The 13,524-nt window shown below is 48.3% G+C and overlaps 1 long non-coding RNA gene and 2 other non-coding genes across 9 annotated transcripts in view; 2 read left to right on the top strand and 1 right to left on the bottom strand.

Annotated features, from left to right (window-relative positions):
• Nucleotides 1-77: 77 nt before the first annotated feature.
• Nucleotides 78-13,524, top strand: part of LOC128900575 (uncharacterized) — a 34,158-nt gene continuing 20,711 nt past the window's right edge. For 5 of the 7 annotated variants that reach the window (XR_008463325.1, XR_008463320.1, XR_008463322.1 and 2 more), the window contains exons 1-2: nt 78-791; nt 2,283-2,358. This is a non-coding gene — a long non-coding RNA (uncharacterized LOC128900575). Of the gene's footprint in view, nt 792-2,282; nt 2,359-8,133; nt 12,174-13,524 lie in introns of those variants that run through there. The other 2 variants (XR_008463323.1, XR_008463319.1) reach the window with 2 other exon arrangements.
• TRNAG-UCC (transfer RNA glycine (anticodon UCC)) lies at nt 313-384 on the top strand. Its single transcript has one exon. It is a non-coding gene; the product is annotated as a tRNA-Gly (tRNA).
• TRNAV-CAC (transfer RNA valine (anticodon CAC)) lies at nt 648-720 on the bottom strand. Its single transcript has one exon. It is a non-coding gene; the product is annotated as a tRNA-Val (tRNA).

Genomic DNA, 13,524 nt, shown 5'->3' on the forward strand with positions numbered 1-13,524 from the left:
GTACCAACTCGTGGGGGGAGACTGGGAGGAACCACTGCGTGGGGGGGGGCTTTCGACGGGAGGACGGAACCATTCTCCCTAGTGAGCGGGGTGGCGAGAGAATTGGGGCTGACAGAGGGCAAAAAAAGGCACAAACAGAATATCCTTCTCCACCCAGCCTCCCAAGCGGGCCCCTAATTCAGCACTTATTGTCGCCGTGGGGCAATTGTGGTGCTGTTCTCGGCACTCACTGCGGCCCCCCCGCTACGGGAAAATGGTTGGGTCCAGGCACTTGAACCTGCTGAGGCAGGCGGGGAAAGGTTGTATCGCCGGGCGTTGGTGGTATAGTGGTTAGCATAGCTGCCTTCCAAGCAGTTGACCCGGGTTCGATTCCCGGCCAACGCAACGTTCTCTTTTCTTCCTTTCAATTTTCCCCCCACCCCGATTCCAAAGCTGATTCTGAAAGGGGCTGTAAGCGGAGCGCCCTGCCCGGCTGCGTGCTGCCCCCCCAACCCCGGCGGTCGCCGGCCTAGACGCAGCGGGATGCGGGCGCTGCGGCCGTGGTGCCGTTACTTCTCTCACAAGCAGTCGACGGGGAAGCGGCGGAGAAATAAATATAAACCGAAGGGGAAAAAGTAGACACCGGGAAAAAAAAAAAAAAATCTGGGTGTTTCCGCCCGGGATCGAACCGGGGACCTTTCGCGTGTGAGGCGAACGTGATAACCGCTACACTACGGAAACCCTCCCTGCTTTGGCTTTTCGAGCAGCGCCCCATGTTGCTGCGGCGGCTGAGGGGATGGCTCCATCTCTCGGTGAGTCTCTTCCTCGCTTCACGGCAACCTCGAACAAAACCTACCCCAAACGCTGAGAAACGCCGCGCGGGATTCCAGGTCATTAGCGTTAATGAGTAATTAGTGCTTCCAGAGGCCCGTCCCTGGGCCAGGCTCGGCTGCATTTCGGTGGTCCTTCCCCTCAGAAAGGAGACGGCCCCAAAAGGGGGCCCGCTGAGGGGGAGCAGGAGGAGGCTAACCCCAAACCGGCCTGGCCTGGCCTTGCATCCTGGTCCGAGCCGCGGGGGCTACCGGAAGGCCCGCGACTGGCCTCCCCCTCCAGCCGCGGCCTCCCTCTCCGGGCCTGGGCACAGCCCCCGGGCCCACCAGCCCTGCCCAAAGCCAAGCCTGGGGGCCGGGCGCAGGTTCAGGAGGGCAGGACGTGGCCAGGAGTTGGGCCACTTTTGAAGCGTCATCTGTTCTTCCTAAGGCAGCTGCCACCAGATGTCGGTAGAATAGTGGCAACAGGGAGCAGAGCTCCCTGCAGATCCAGCCCAGGGGACAAGGAGCTGGAAGAGGAATGGCCGTTTTCTGAGTAAAAGGGCCCTTGGTGGTCCCCCTCTGCTGGGGAGAAGTTTTCCCTCCCTGCAAACGAAACTTCTCCAAAACACGGTGGGCCGGACTCTGTTGTCATCACCCGTGTCTCTCCACGGCGGTGGAAGCTGTGCAAGAGGATGGGACAGAGCAGGGTGACGTGATGCCAGCAGCACGCTGTAGTGAGTTTCTCATCATGGAGGTTTTGGGTGAAGATCCTGTTGACAATCCCAGATGGTTGTAGGAATACGCTATTGCCTCTTCTTTTATCATAATGCAGTGTTAACGACTCATACACCCATAGCAATCGTTCTTTTTTTGGTAAAACTTCAGCCGTTGGAATCAGGCGGTAATGTGAGAATTATTTTTCCTGTTTTGTTTTGTTTGTTGAAGTGTGTTTATGCTCTGCTGGCTGCAGAGAAAAGCTTAGAAGGAAGAAATGAATCATAAACCCGGATGAAAGGGGAAAGAACCTCACTTTTGATAAAATTTATTTTAATAAAACTTACTTTTAATAAAACCTACTTTTAATTTTACAATTTTGTAGCTCATATCTCGATTTGGGGCCAAAAGGGATAGAGAGGAGGTTGTCACATATCTTTGCATGCATGACTTTGTCCTTTATTCTGATCTGACTTGCAATAAGGATTAGAAGATTTATGTTGAAGTCCATGACAAACCTGAAGCCCTGGGACTTGTTTGCTTCAAGTTGCTGTACAATATCCCAGTGTTGCACTCTTTTTGCCTGCAGCTGGCAGAGCCAGAGGGGAGGACTCTGGTAGCAACCTTTGGACTGCGCATCAGCTGAGTGTGCTGGGGGCAAACCTAATCAATAGCTGGGGGCAAAGTCCTCTCCCTGGAGGAGGAGGAATTGGATCTGTAAGTGACCCAAGACCATCAATGGAAAGATTCAAATGGGTGTTTTGTTTTCTTCCACAGACCTCATGCAGTCTGATGATTGGTGCAGAAAGCAGAGCTGCAGGCCAGACAGCCCCAGGAAGGAAGCTCTTGGAAGGTACCTGTGGGAGGCAGATGCAGAAATTAGAGAAAAGACATTGTGCTGTCAGTGTTAACTCCCAAATATTGCACTGGTCCTTCGTTAAGGCAGCACTGGAGCCTGGTAGCCTTGAGACATACTGCGTATATGGTTGTACGCTCTAGATCTTCCTTGCATGGGCAACTGTCTTTGAGGGCCCAGACAAAGCTCCCGCTTCGTGCTGCTTGCCACTCCCTGGAATAGCTCCCAGGGATGTTCTCGCTTTTCTTACAAAGATTCATTGTCAGTGACTGCTCAAACTTTGCCCTGCAGGACAAAGAGACTGGCAGCATTTCTGTCTCCCCTCCAGCCCCTGACCTTTCCCACTTCCTCTGCTCCCAAGAGTTACCAGCCCTGCGGCGCTGCTTGTGTGTGAGACCCCCCTCTGTCTCACCCCCCCTTCCCAAGGACAGTCTCCAGAGCTCTAGGAAGGACTGTCACGTAAATACCCAGGAAAAAGAAAGCAGGGGGCTTATTTGGAGGTGAAGGATGGATATTCTCTACTATTATCACCAGCATCTGCCCTTTCTGAACAAGGGACCCCTCCCCCAGCCAGCCTTTTCACCAGTGCGCTGAAGGCAGCCATGCTCTGCTTTGTTTGCCTGACATGCTGCAATGGCTGTGGAGTCCCATTCTCCCCTTTTCCTCCCTCCGCTCCCTAAACAGCCTGCATGGCTCTTACAAGAGAGGGAAGCTCGGAGCACTGTCGAGGAGGAGAGCTGACAATCAGGGCTGGGAGACAACGCCGCCTTGCACAATACCCCCCCAATTAGCCATTCATTTCTGCTACCTCTGAAATGGGGAGCACAGCCCTTGTGCTGGGAGATAAAACAAGAACAGCTTCAATAGCACTGATTTAAATTAGGTCAGGCTAGCTTTTGTGTGGCAGGGACCACACAATAGCAGTCACACGACTGTGGAGGGGAGCAGCATAAAGGAAAAGAGGCCAAGCAAGTGGCACAGATGCTAGGAGTCGGTGGGTGCTGGGAGATGGGGCGTGTTATATGTACGTGAGTGATAGCAGAGGGGCAGACACTCCAACCAGCATGTGATGCTAATACATAAAAGGGGGCACATGGTGAGCAGGGGACAGAGGGGTCAAATACTGTCCCTGCAGAAACAAAATTGTCAGCTAGTTCTGCCACACCAAGGGGTGTGAGAACACAGACGTGCACCCTTGGAAACTGGTCTTTAATCACGACTGGTTATGAGGCAAAGGGGTGTCAATGATGTTGACCTGTAACATCCTCCCTGAGCACTGGTGCAAGCCCTGTCCATCATATGGGGGGAAAGGGGGCAGAGACCCTCTGGGGGCTTTGTACTATGGGACTTACTTCTTGTACCTCAGGCCCAGAGATGCTGTTCTTCCTCTTGGCAAAAAATAAAAATAAATTGCAAAGGGACGGTAGTTTTTCTGGAGCACGCAGCAAGTCAGGGTACTATGAAGCCCCAGAGACTTGGGTTGCAATCCCCAGCGTTGACCAGGGTTTGCAAGTTCTTTCCCCCCAAAAATTCATCAAAAGTCCAGGCTTAGCATGAACACCTGATGTGCTATGAAATCCCACACTCAGTTCTTTATCGATTGTTCGATTTGGGTCAAAATCAGCAAGTCCTTCAAAATGATTTCCTAACGCAGCTTCTCAAAGACATCTGCGTGTCTGGCTGCCTTCAGAGAGAGGTCCTGGAGACAGTTGCCTGGGAGAATATAAGCACTGGAGACTACTCCCAGTTCTCACCCCAGTATCATTAATATTAGTATTGCTGTTATTACAGTGGTTATGCAGATGTTCATGTTTATCTGGCAATGGGAGAACACGAGGGTGGCACGCTTTCTTTAGCAATAACAGTGTGCTCAGAGCTATCAATAAGAGCCTGATCTTTTCAGGCTGGGCTGAGCAAGCTGTTGTCACGGTCTAAATGAGTTTATTCAGGTAAGTCCGTATGCAAAGGAAGGTCGGGTAAGTTTAAAAACAAGAGTTCACCCCTGTAAGTCTCCCAGGCAGAAATGTCTCTGTCTGAATGGTCTTTTGTGACACAGGTTGGACTTCTACAGGTAACGCTTTGCTACAGTTGTCTAAAGAACTACCGATGGGAGAAAATGTGGGTGTGGAAAAGTTGAAAGACATAATCAGCCATTTAATATGGCATTCTTAGCCTTTTTGAATCAAAGGACAACCTGATATTCTTTGGCAGTTCCAACAAAAAGTTGTAAGCAAAGACAGTACTTATCATTTAAGCAAAATGTTTGTTGTATTACAAAGTCATAATTGTCTTGCTAGGATTACGACCATTATAATTTCAACTACCAATAGTAAAAAAGTGGGTGAGCCAAAGAACTGAGTGTGCCAGCCAGTGCCCAAAGGAAAAAACTAGGTTAAACTTTGAATTATTCTCCTTCATTTGTTTGTTCACATATGAATGACTTTTTTAAAACTCAGGACAATTTAAGAGTCATTCTGTGGCACACCTTCTGACCCCTAACGGCCTACGCAGTTCACGAGTTGATTTAAACTTACACGTTCCTACATGCATACACAGACAGTAGAATATTCAGTGGCCAGAAGCTGATATTGGAAAGATACACACTAAAAATAAGTTGTCCTTTTTTAACAGTAAGTGTAATTAAGCACTGAAATAGTGCCTGTTATAGGGAGGTGGCCCTGAAGGCATTACGCCAAAATGAGACATGTTGCTAAAAGGTATGTTCGCATTCAGCCAGATGGTCAGAGCTTTGATGCATGAAGCACCAAGTGAAATTATCTAACCAGTTTATGTAGGAAGCCCGTCTGGAGCAACCATAAGAGCCCTAATTTCTCTCAAAATACAAATACATGGTTGCTAGTTTTCACTGCTTTACTGCTATGCTGTTTGGCATATTTTTAGCCTTTTAGTTGTGAGAACACAACTAAAACAACACAACAACAAAGTCCCACCTCTTTGTTTTTCATCTTGTTTTACTGTCTAAGGCCCCCGTCCACACTGCAGTCAAGACTGGAGGTACACAGATGTCAAAAGCAGTTTACCTGTCGTAGCACAGAAATCGGCGTTACCTGATTTGTTCTGCTGCGTTACTCCGCTCACTCACGCCTCTGGTGCCTCTCCCTGCACATGGCGCAATAGGGAGACAGAAGAGGCAAGACTCCAGCCCTAACAGAAAACTTACAGATGCGGTCCCTGTGCGTTCTAAACAAGAAGACATAAAAATTATATATAATCATGTTAATAGTACACACATCCATATATATAAATAAATCAGAACTATACAATTAGGTGTATATATAGCTAGAGATCATTATTATCAAGCAAATGGCATGATTGGGGATGGTCCTGAGTTGCGATTTTGTAAATCCCAGTATTGCTGAGATGGACTCTATAACCTGAAATGCTCATTTGAGTCCTTCAGCTCTCCAGCGACCGAAAATCCGCTGCAGAAACAAATATATTTTGCAGCAGGCTGGTTTATTCCCTGGATATTTGTTTGCTGGTTTGGGTTGGAGTATTTTTTTATTATTATTTTTATTATTTGTTTTGTTTATGTCTTCTTCTTTTATCAGCTCCAGCTGAGACAGGAGAGGGTGGGAGGAGGGTTTTGTTCCTCTGGAGATAACAGGAGGCTGTGTCTGTGCAGCCATGGTGACAAGATCCAGGGCGCTTTCTGGCTTCCAAGCAATTTGCTCCCCACCCCTGGCTCCCAAGTAAAAGTGGGGCAGAGAGAGAGGAGCTTTTGTTTCTCAAGTGCTTCAGCTGTTGCTACTAATTAAGCGAAGAGCTCTAGTGCCTTGCCACCTCCCAAGCCTAAGGAGGATCTAGTTGGGGCAAAAGGAGAGTCAAGAGGCTGCACTGCTGCTGCTGCTGCTGCTGCTTCTCAGCACCCTGCTCTCACTGTAAGGCTCTTCTCTTTCATCCCTGCTCTGCCACAGCCTTGCTGGGTGACCCATGGCCAACCCTACGCCTCAGATTCCCTGGCTGCAGGGGGGAAGAAATGAGAGAGACCAAGCTCAGCACGAGGCCAGATGGAAACTACCCCCCTGCTGTTCAAGGTGTTATTATCGGTTTAATGCAATATGTTCCCAGCTTCTCAGACATGCTATCAGCAGATTGCTCTTTCCTTCTCTAGCCTTCCCTGGATGTCATCCTCTTCTCCCTCTCCCTCTGAGGTGCCAGCCCCTTCCCTGAGCTCTAACAGCATTTCTGAAACCTCCCCAGTGTGCCTCTTTTTAACCCCCTCCAGCGTCACCAGAATGTGCTGGAGAAGCCAGATGAGCTGTCAGCAGCCAGGTATCAGGGAAATGGCCATTGTATGAGGCGGTTGTGCTTTTTTGGACAAGGGGAGCAGGGTGGGTCGAGGGCAGAGCTAACGGCAGCAGTGAGGGCTGCAGGGGAACTCCGTAGCCTCTGCCCCATTCTGCAATAGGGAACACATTCTGTACCAAAGCTTTGCATACATGTGGGAAGGACTGCAGAGATGAAAAGAGGGTGGAGATGTGGAGAGAGAAAAAAATAAATTAATTAATGTAGGGAGCAGGAATGCTGCAGGAATCCAACAGCCCACAGAATCAAGGTCTGACCCTGGCTCAGCTCTGCAAGATGCCCAGTCCCCAAGGACTGAAGTAGCAAACAAGGTCATGGCTGCTCCCCTGTGCCTCTGCGCCCATTGAACTCAGCAGGGTATCTTCAGCCTGGGATCTCACAGGGAGAAGATTTAGGGCCTCGCTCAGGAACAGATGGTCTCCCTCTTGGGGCCCATCTGCCGGGCAACACTGGAGCAGTTGGTCTCTGCAGTGCTGAGCAGAATCTTGTTTACTTTCCCCTCATGTCAGCCAGGTGATAAGTGGAGTAACCGAGCCCTGCTGTTACAGGCCTGGATTTCCAGGAGTGGCCAGGACTCAAAGGTGCAAGAGCGTAACCCAAGAGCCATCTTTGAGAGGCCCAGGCAATGTGGCATCAACCAACCCTCATCTAAGGCAGAGACCAGCCTGAGCACAGGACTGTAGTTGCAAGGGGTCAGGATCTTGTTTGGGAAGTCCTTAATTCACATGCAAGAAGAAAGCACGGGGGCTAAAGGAGAAATCCTGAGCAAAGTTTCACCAGGGGCAGCCTGCAGGAGAGGTGCCAGGAGCGATAGGCATGTGAGCCTTGCCTGTGATGAACTGGGTAGTGCCTGGACTGCTGAGAAACACACGGTGTGCTTGGTGGAGGTCTTCGACACTGACCTTACCGGGAGCCAAGTTCCAAGCGATGCATTCACAGTTCCTGAACTGAGGGAGGGGGAATAACAAGGCAGCAGCTTGTCTTCTAAGACCCAAATAAGTGCGATTTTCAGAGTGTCTTGATCATCTGGAAATCTTAGTGAGCTAAACTTACTCAACCTCAGTGTTTCTGTCCAGGCAGAATGCTAGCAGCTGCTCTGGAAAAGTTTAGCCTTAATGCTCGTAAATGTCTAGTAGAAATCCTTGTCAGCAAGAGAGCTAGGGACTGAATTTGCCCCTGTGCTGGACTCTCTTCCCTCACCAGCTTTCAAAGATGAAGCTGGTTCAGCAGAAGGGGTTTGAGAGGTGGACCGGTACCTTACAGCTCTCCTTCCATCCCCGCTCAGGGCATAAACAGTCCCCATCCACCAGAGATGTGGAGAAGTGTCTCCAGACAGCATTAAGTACACACAAAAATAGCGAGTGAGACCAGCTCCTCTTTAGCAGCACCAGCCAAGATTGCTGCAGCACGGCTGATAAAAGAACTTTACTTATTCTTTTCTAGGTTCTGATACTGAAGCCCAGTATCAAGGACTGCAGAGGATATCATGCATCCGTGCACTAGCGCATGTTTTCCAGAGACCTTGGCCCCAGAAGTCAGGCTGGTGAGGTCCTGCTCTCTTAGGTTGCGGGTTAGGCAGTCAGTACTTTAATGGTGCTTGGTGAGCAGAGGGCACGGAGCATTACTTTATCCCCTCCCCTGAGGGTTCCCATCCATAGAGACTCCGGCGCAGGATGCTGCCTGCGTCAGCTCCGCAGTAATCAGCCCAGAGGCCGAAAGTGGAAACTTTCGGGTTGCAGCCACTTAGTTTCATTAGAAGCATCAAAAGAGAAAACAGGCCTCAGGTGGGGCAGTAAGAGGCAGAGACATGCAAGAGGTGGGGGAGAGGGGATTTGCAGCTTTGTTGTACATGTCAGTTAGCAGATAAGCTTCAGCTAAGGGCTGGAGAAGAGAGGTACGGAAGAGGGGCAGAGACCGCCCAATCCTAGGGCCTGTCACCCGTATTGTTCAAAGAGCTGACAGGAGATCATGCAGCTCTGTAAAACCTGCTCTGTTTCACGAAACCAGAAATAGGTTTGAGCAGAAGTCCATCCTGCTGCCTTAAGGCTCCCTCCCTGCCACACATTCCTTCTGGAAGAATTTTGATTATATTTCTTTTTAAAACCCTTGTGCATTAGAAATTGTATCCCTTTCCCAGTGCTCTGTTCCAGGACTTAATTGTCCCTATCACTGCAAAGAATTTTCCCTGATGTCTAGCCTAAGTCTTCCTTGTTCAACACAAACATGATACTGTTCAGAGGTAGAATATTAAGGGCTGTAGTTGCTACCATAATAACGTATTGATTTGGACGAAGCTGAGCTCAATGGAGAGGAGTCTGCCCAGCCTTGCTTCATCCCCCTTATGCCCCAAGAGAATGTTTTGTGTTAGACTAAATGCCTCTGTAAGTGCCTCTCAGCTTTGCACTCAATGTGAGCCATTCTGTATAGACATATTGAAGCAGGCAGGGCACAGGATCAGGCCTGTCATCCCATTTCCTTTTGGCAGTAGGGATTTTATCAGCCTTGGTCTCCCTGGGCAGTTTGAACTGTCTGGCTGTGGGCTCTCCTGAGCAGAGCTCATAGCCCAGCCAGGCTGGAATTCTTCCACCAGTAGCAGCCCTCTGCCCCTCGCGTCCCATTTCATTCATGTCCTCACCCAAGAGAAGAAATTAACTCAACTGCACGCCGCTAAGCCCTGTTTCCCTGCTTAGATTTTTCACTAAGCCATCTCAAATAAAGCAACATGTGCACACCGGTGACTTTGGGAGGGCTTTGGGAGTAGGACAGGGCTGTGCACATCTGGTAGGCAGGTAGTGGTTGGGGGTTTGATTACTGAACAGAAGCAGCAGCTGAATCAGGGATCCTGAATCAGGGAAGATCCATTGTTTGATGACTGTCTCTTGTGGTTAATTCTGCTCCACAGTATCTCCAGAGCTGCATCGTACATCCAGCTCCCCTTCCTCTGTGTGTAACAGCATCTCTAGCATTCTTTCCAGCTGCGAAAGGGATCTCTTTGGCTGGGAGGGGAGCACAGGTGTTAACAAGATGCCGTAGGTCCTGAAGACCAACATTTGCATCTCTAGTTCTCACTGCAACAACTTTCCATAAGATTGGAAAGGAGAGATGGAGGTTTGATGATGGCCATGACACAGCAGAGCTGTGGCTGAGCTAGTAGTTGAACTAGGATGACTGCAATAGGAGGCAGGGCTCACAGCGGGGTTGTTAAATACTGCAGTAGCTCCTGGATTCTGTTCCTGTTTCCACCAGTGACCCTAGCCAGATCCTCTTGCCTTTATAATACTCTTTGCTCTGTAGGAAAGCAGGGATCTGCAGCCAGGGAGCAGCAGCTATTTTCATAAGGGAGAAAAAAGTGACCAAGAGGTCCCAGAAGAACAGATGCCAGATTCCTGAAGTCCCATTTAGGAAAACGTATTGCCTCTTTTTTCTGGGCCGTGCCTAGTTTGTGGACACAGATGTTCTATTATTCCCACATGGATGAGCAGTTGTTCTTATACGAGCTTCTGTCCATGAGCTGCGCATCTTCTGGTTAGAAGGGTTTTTTTGTTAGCCTTGGAGATTTTAGCAGAAATAATCACGTTTGGAGACACCTGCCCCATTCTCCAGCAAGCTCTGCCCTGAGATAAAGAGGGGCTGGGACAGGGAGCCCAGTCAGCCAGGAGATGGAGCAGCTTGCCTCCTCAGCATGGTGCAAGCAGGGGACTAGGGAGAGGAAGCCTGGGCCCTTAGCAGTGTTCTCTTTGATGAAGCAGATGTGACTGCTTTTTTATGCCATGACCGCTGTGTGTTTGCGAAGAAGCAAAAAGGCTTGCAGATTTGTGGCTCAGGGCTGGGACACGGGGCCTTTCATTTTCTTCAAGGGCTCTCCAGGAAGATCTCGTTATACCTGCTTGGAATTAATTCTGCCAATCCCTGGTCTGCTCACAGACTGCCCATGCTGGAGTTCAAGAGATGCCTTCCATTTTCTTTCTTCTGTCTGGGACAATTGATATCCGGGGACGGAGCTGCATCAACAGCCGGGGTCTGATTCTAGTGAAGGCTACACAGGCTTGGCTTAGAGCCTCCAGGACTCGGATTCTCCAAGTCTCCCTGCAGCAGCTGCTCGCTGACAGCTTTGTCCCATTCCCCTTGTCCCCCAAGCCCAAGGACCCCCTGTGCCCCATCAGCAGAAAGTGCTGCTCTGTTTGGGGCTACCTCAGAGCTGCTGGCACAACAAAGCTGTTTTGTTTTTGGCTGAGCGTTCAGCATCTGAGCTCTCATGTGGTTGGAACCCGTTTTTTTGTAAGAATGAAAACAGTGGATTAATGAGCTGCTTGTGGCTAATGTGCAGGGTTTCTCAGAACTGGTGCTATTAAAGCCCAGCGTCATGTAGGAGGTAAATGGCAGCACATGGTGAATAAAGCAGTGATATAATAGGTTTAAGTAGTCCATTTCCCTTTGGAGTGTTACTGATAACATGCCCAAATGCATACGAGATCATTACCTTAATGAATAAGACCGCGCTCTGACAGAGCACACACTGCAGCTCCTCACAAGGAGTTTATTTTTCATCATTTTCAACCAAAAAATGGCTTGGGTGTTTGAGTTGGAGTGGGGTGCAGGGAGGGTCTATACTGAGGGAAAGGGCAGAAGAGAAGACATATCGATGAGATTAGAAAGGAAAGAGAAATGAAGAAGGGACACGGATAAAAGCAAAACAGGCATGTTGTGGTTTGGACTGATGTGGTCTCCAGGAACCCCAATAAGAGGAACTCGCACGCACACACACACGGAGCAATTACCGGACATTTGGTCTTGTACGCTGGGACGCATCTTTCTTCAGAAGTATCATTGTCCACTGCCAGAAGTGAAGTACTACAAAACATATAGTGCTCACTATTCTCTGCTTTAGATATTCAATGACCAAGCATTGCCATTTGCCTCTGGTAGTCCCAGTCAGTACAGAATTAGTATCAATTTTTGGTAATTCAGTGGAGTTTCTCAGGATTTAGCGTCTCTGATCACCTCTGTGCTCACTAATTGCCAGCCTAATTCTGCACCAGTTGAGCATCTGTCAGCTGGTTGGAGTTACTCCACACTGACACCACTGCATGTGAGAGCAGAATTTGCCTCTATACCTTTCCTCATACACAGTTTACTTTTCTTCTGAGATAGGCATGTGGAGCAGCATTGCCCGAAAAACCTCTTCGAAGCACAATGACCACGTTTTCTGAATTTCCTTCTAACCAGCGTGGTGGGATCTGAATCGGACTGTCTTACTACTCAGAAACGTCTACTCTTGTGCCAACTAAAGCCTTGTTTTCACCACCTTCTTCTGGAATTTCTCTGCAGAAGGGACACTGGGTTCAAATTCAGTGTCAAATGACCCTAAATTCACTGTTTGGAATTCACCATATGAGGTGAGTTCCACGAAGGTATAATTCTGTTGGTGTCTAGTGGCAACAGCATCTAATTTTTAGCAGAATAAATGAGATGAGATTCACTAAGGATCAGGGTTCCTAAATGACTGATTATTAAGATCCCTCTGAAAGCCTAAATCTGTGATTCATGGCGTGTTCAGGAATATAAACATGGTCTGGATGATCCAGAGCAGAGGCGCCTAGTAGTAAGTAGAGGAAGATGCTCAGGACAGTGTACAAGGGTATATAAAGACTGAGGCCTCTCCTACCTGTAGTTTTGTATCTTCCAGCAATCTGCGAGGACTGCCTGGACCTTGCATCCAGACTATTAGGTTTAATCACCACTGATAGACCAAAGCTCCATAAACTTGTCTAAAACCTTTTAAACCTATTTATACTTTCAGTCTACACAATATCCTGTGGCAAGTGAGCTCCAAAATTTAATTATGTGCTGTGTGAAAAAGCACTTTTTTTTTGTTTGTTTTAAACTTGCCTGGTAATTTCACTGGGGCACCAACTTCTCGTATTGTGAGAAACAGCATCTGAAATATCTAAAGGACATAGAATCCCAGATTTTATTGAAAGGTCATGTGATTTTGACATCTAAGTGTTAAAACCTCTTCTGAAAATGGAACATAGGTTCTACTTTTAATGCTTATGAAAATATTGCCTTCAATGCTCTTGTTTGCTCTTCAGCTTGTTTTTTATTTATTTTATTTTTTCCTTTAACCTCTGCTTACAAGCTGCTCTACCCCCTGACAGATCCAGTTCTCAAGCTTCTTGTTTACTCAGTTAGCGTGGGCTTTGTTTTTACAATATTCTCCTTTTAACCGCTTCAGCAGCTGAGAGTCTATTGCTCGAGACATGAGCACAAACTCAACGAAGGACAGGCAAGTTTGTCTGAATGACCTCTTTCTCCTCATTATATTTGTGATGGTCTCAATGTCACAAGTTCAAGTACATGCACATGGGGTTTAATACAACACAGAGATCAAGGCAGGGAGATAGACTTCCACGCTCTCCCCTGAGGCATGAACATATTCTGCCGCTGCTTGGTTGTGCCTTTTGCAGACACCTCATTAAAAGTGTGTTCATTACACATAAACATACCTTTGTACTTTCGCAGGCGTGCATGCTCACACACATAATTTGAACATGGTAGCTCACCCTGACACAAATATGTCTCATTCCTTATGGACGCTTGTACAGAGACCTTAACTCTAACAAGCAGTTGTTCATTCATAGCCTTTTCTGCGCGCCACAGAGTTGTATCTTCCTGGTTACATCATTAACTTACACTGCCTCGTATGCAGTTTTGAACATGCCTCCTCTTGCTTAAGCCTTTGAGCTTAGTCCAAATAACATTTCTTCTCAGTCTGAGACACCTCCTGTATCAAATGTTCTGATGTGGTGTAAAGCTGCGGTAAGAGGCAGAGGA

The sequence above is a fragment of the Rissa tridactyla genome, chromosome 22, assembly GCF_028500815.1.
Source record: "Rissa tridactyla isolate bRisTri1 chromosome 22, bRisTri1.patW.cur.20221130, whole genome shotgun sequence".
NCBI classification, from domain to species: Eukaryota; Metazoa; Chordata; class Aves; order Charadriiformes; family Laridae; genus Rissa; species Rissa tridactyla.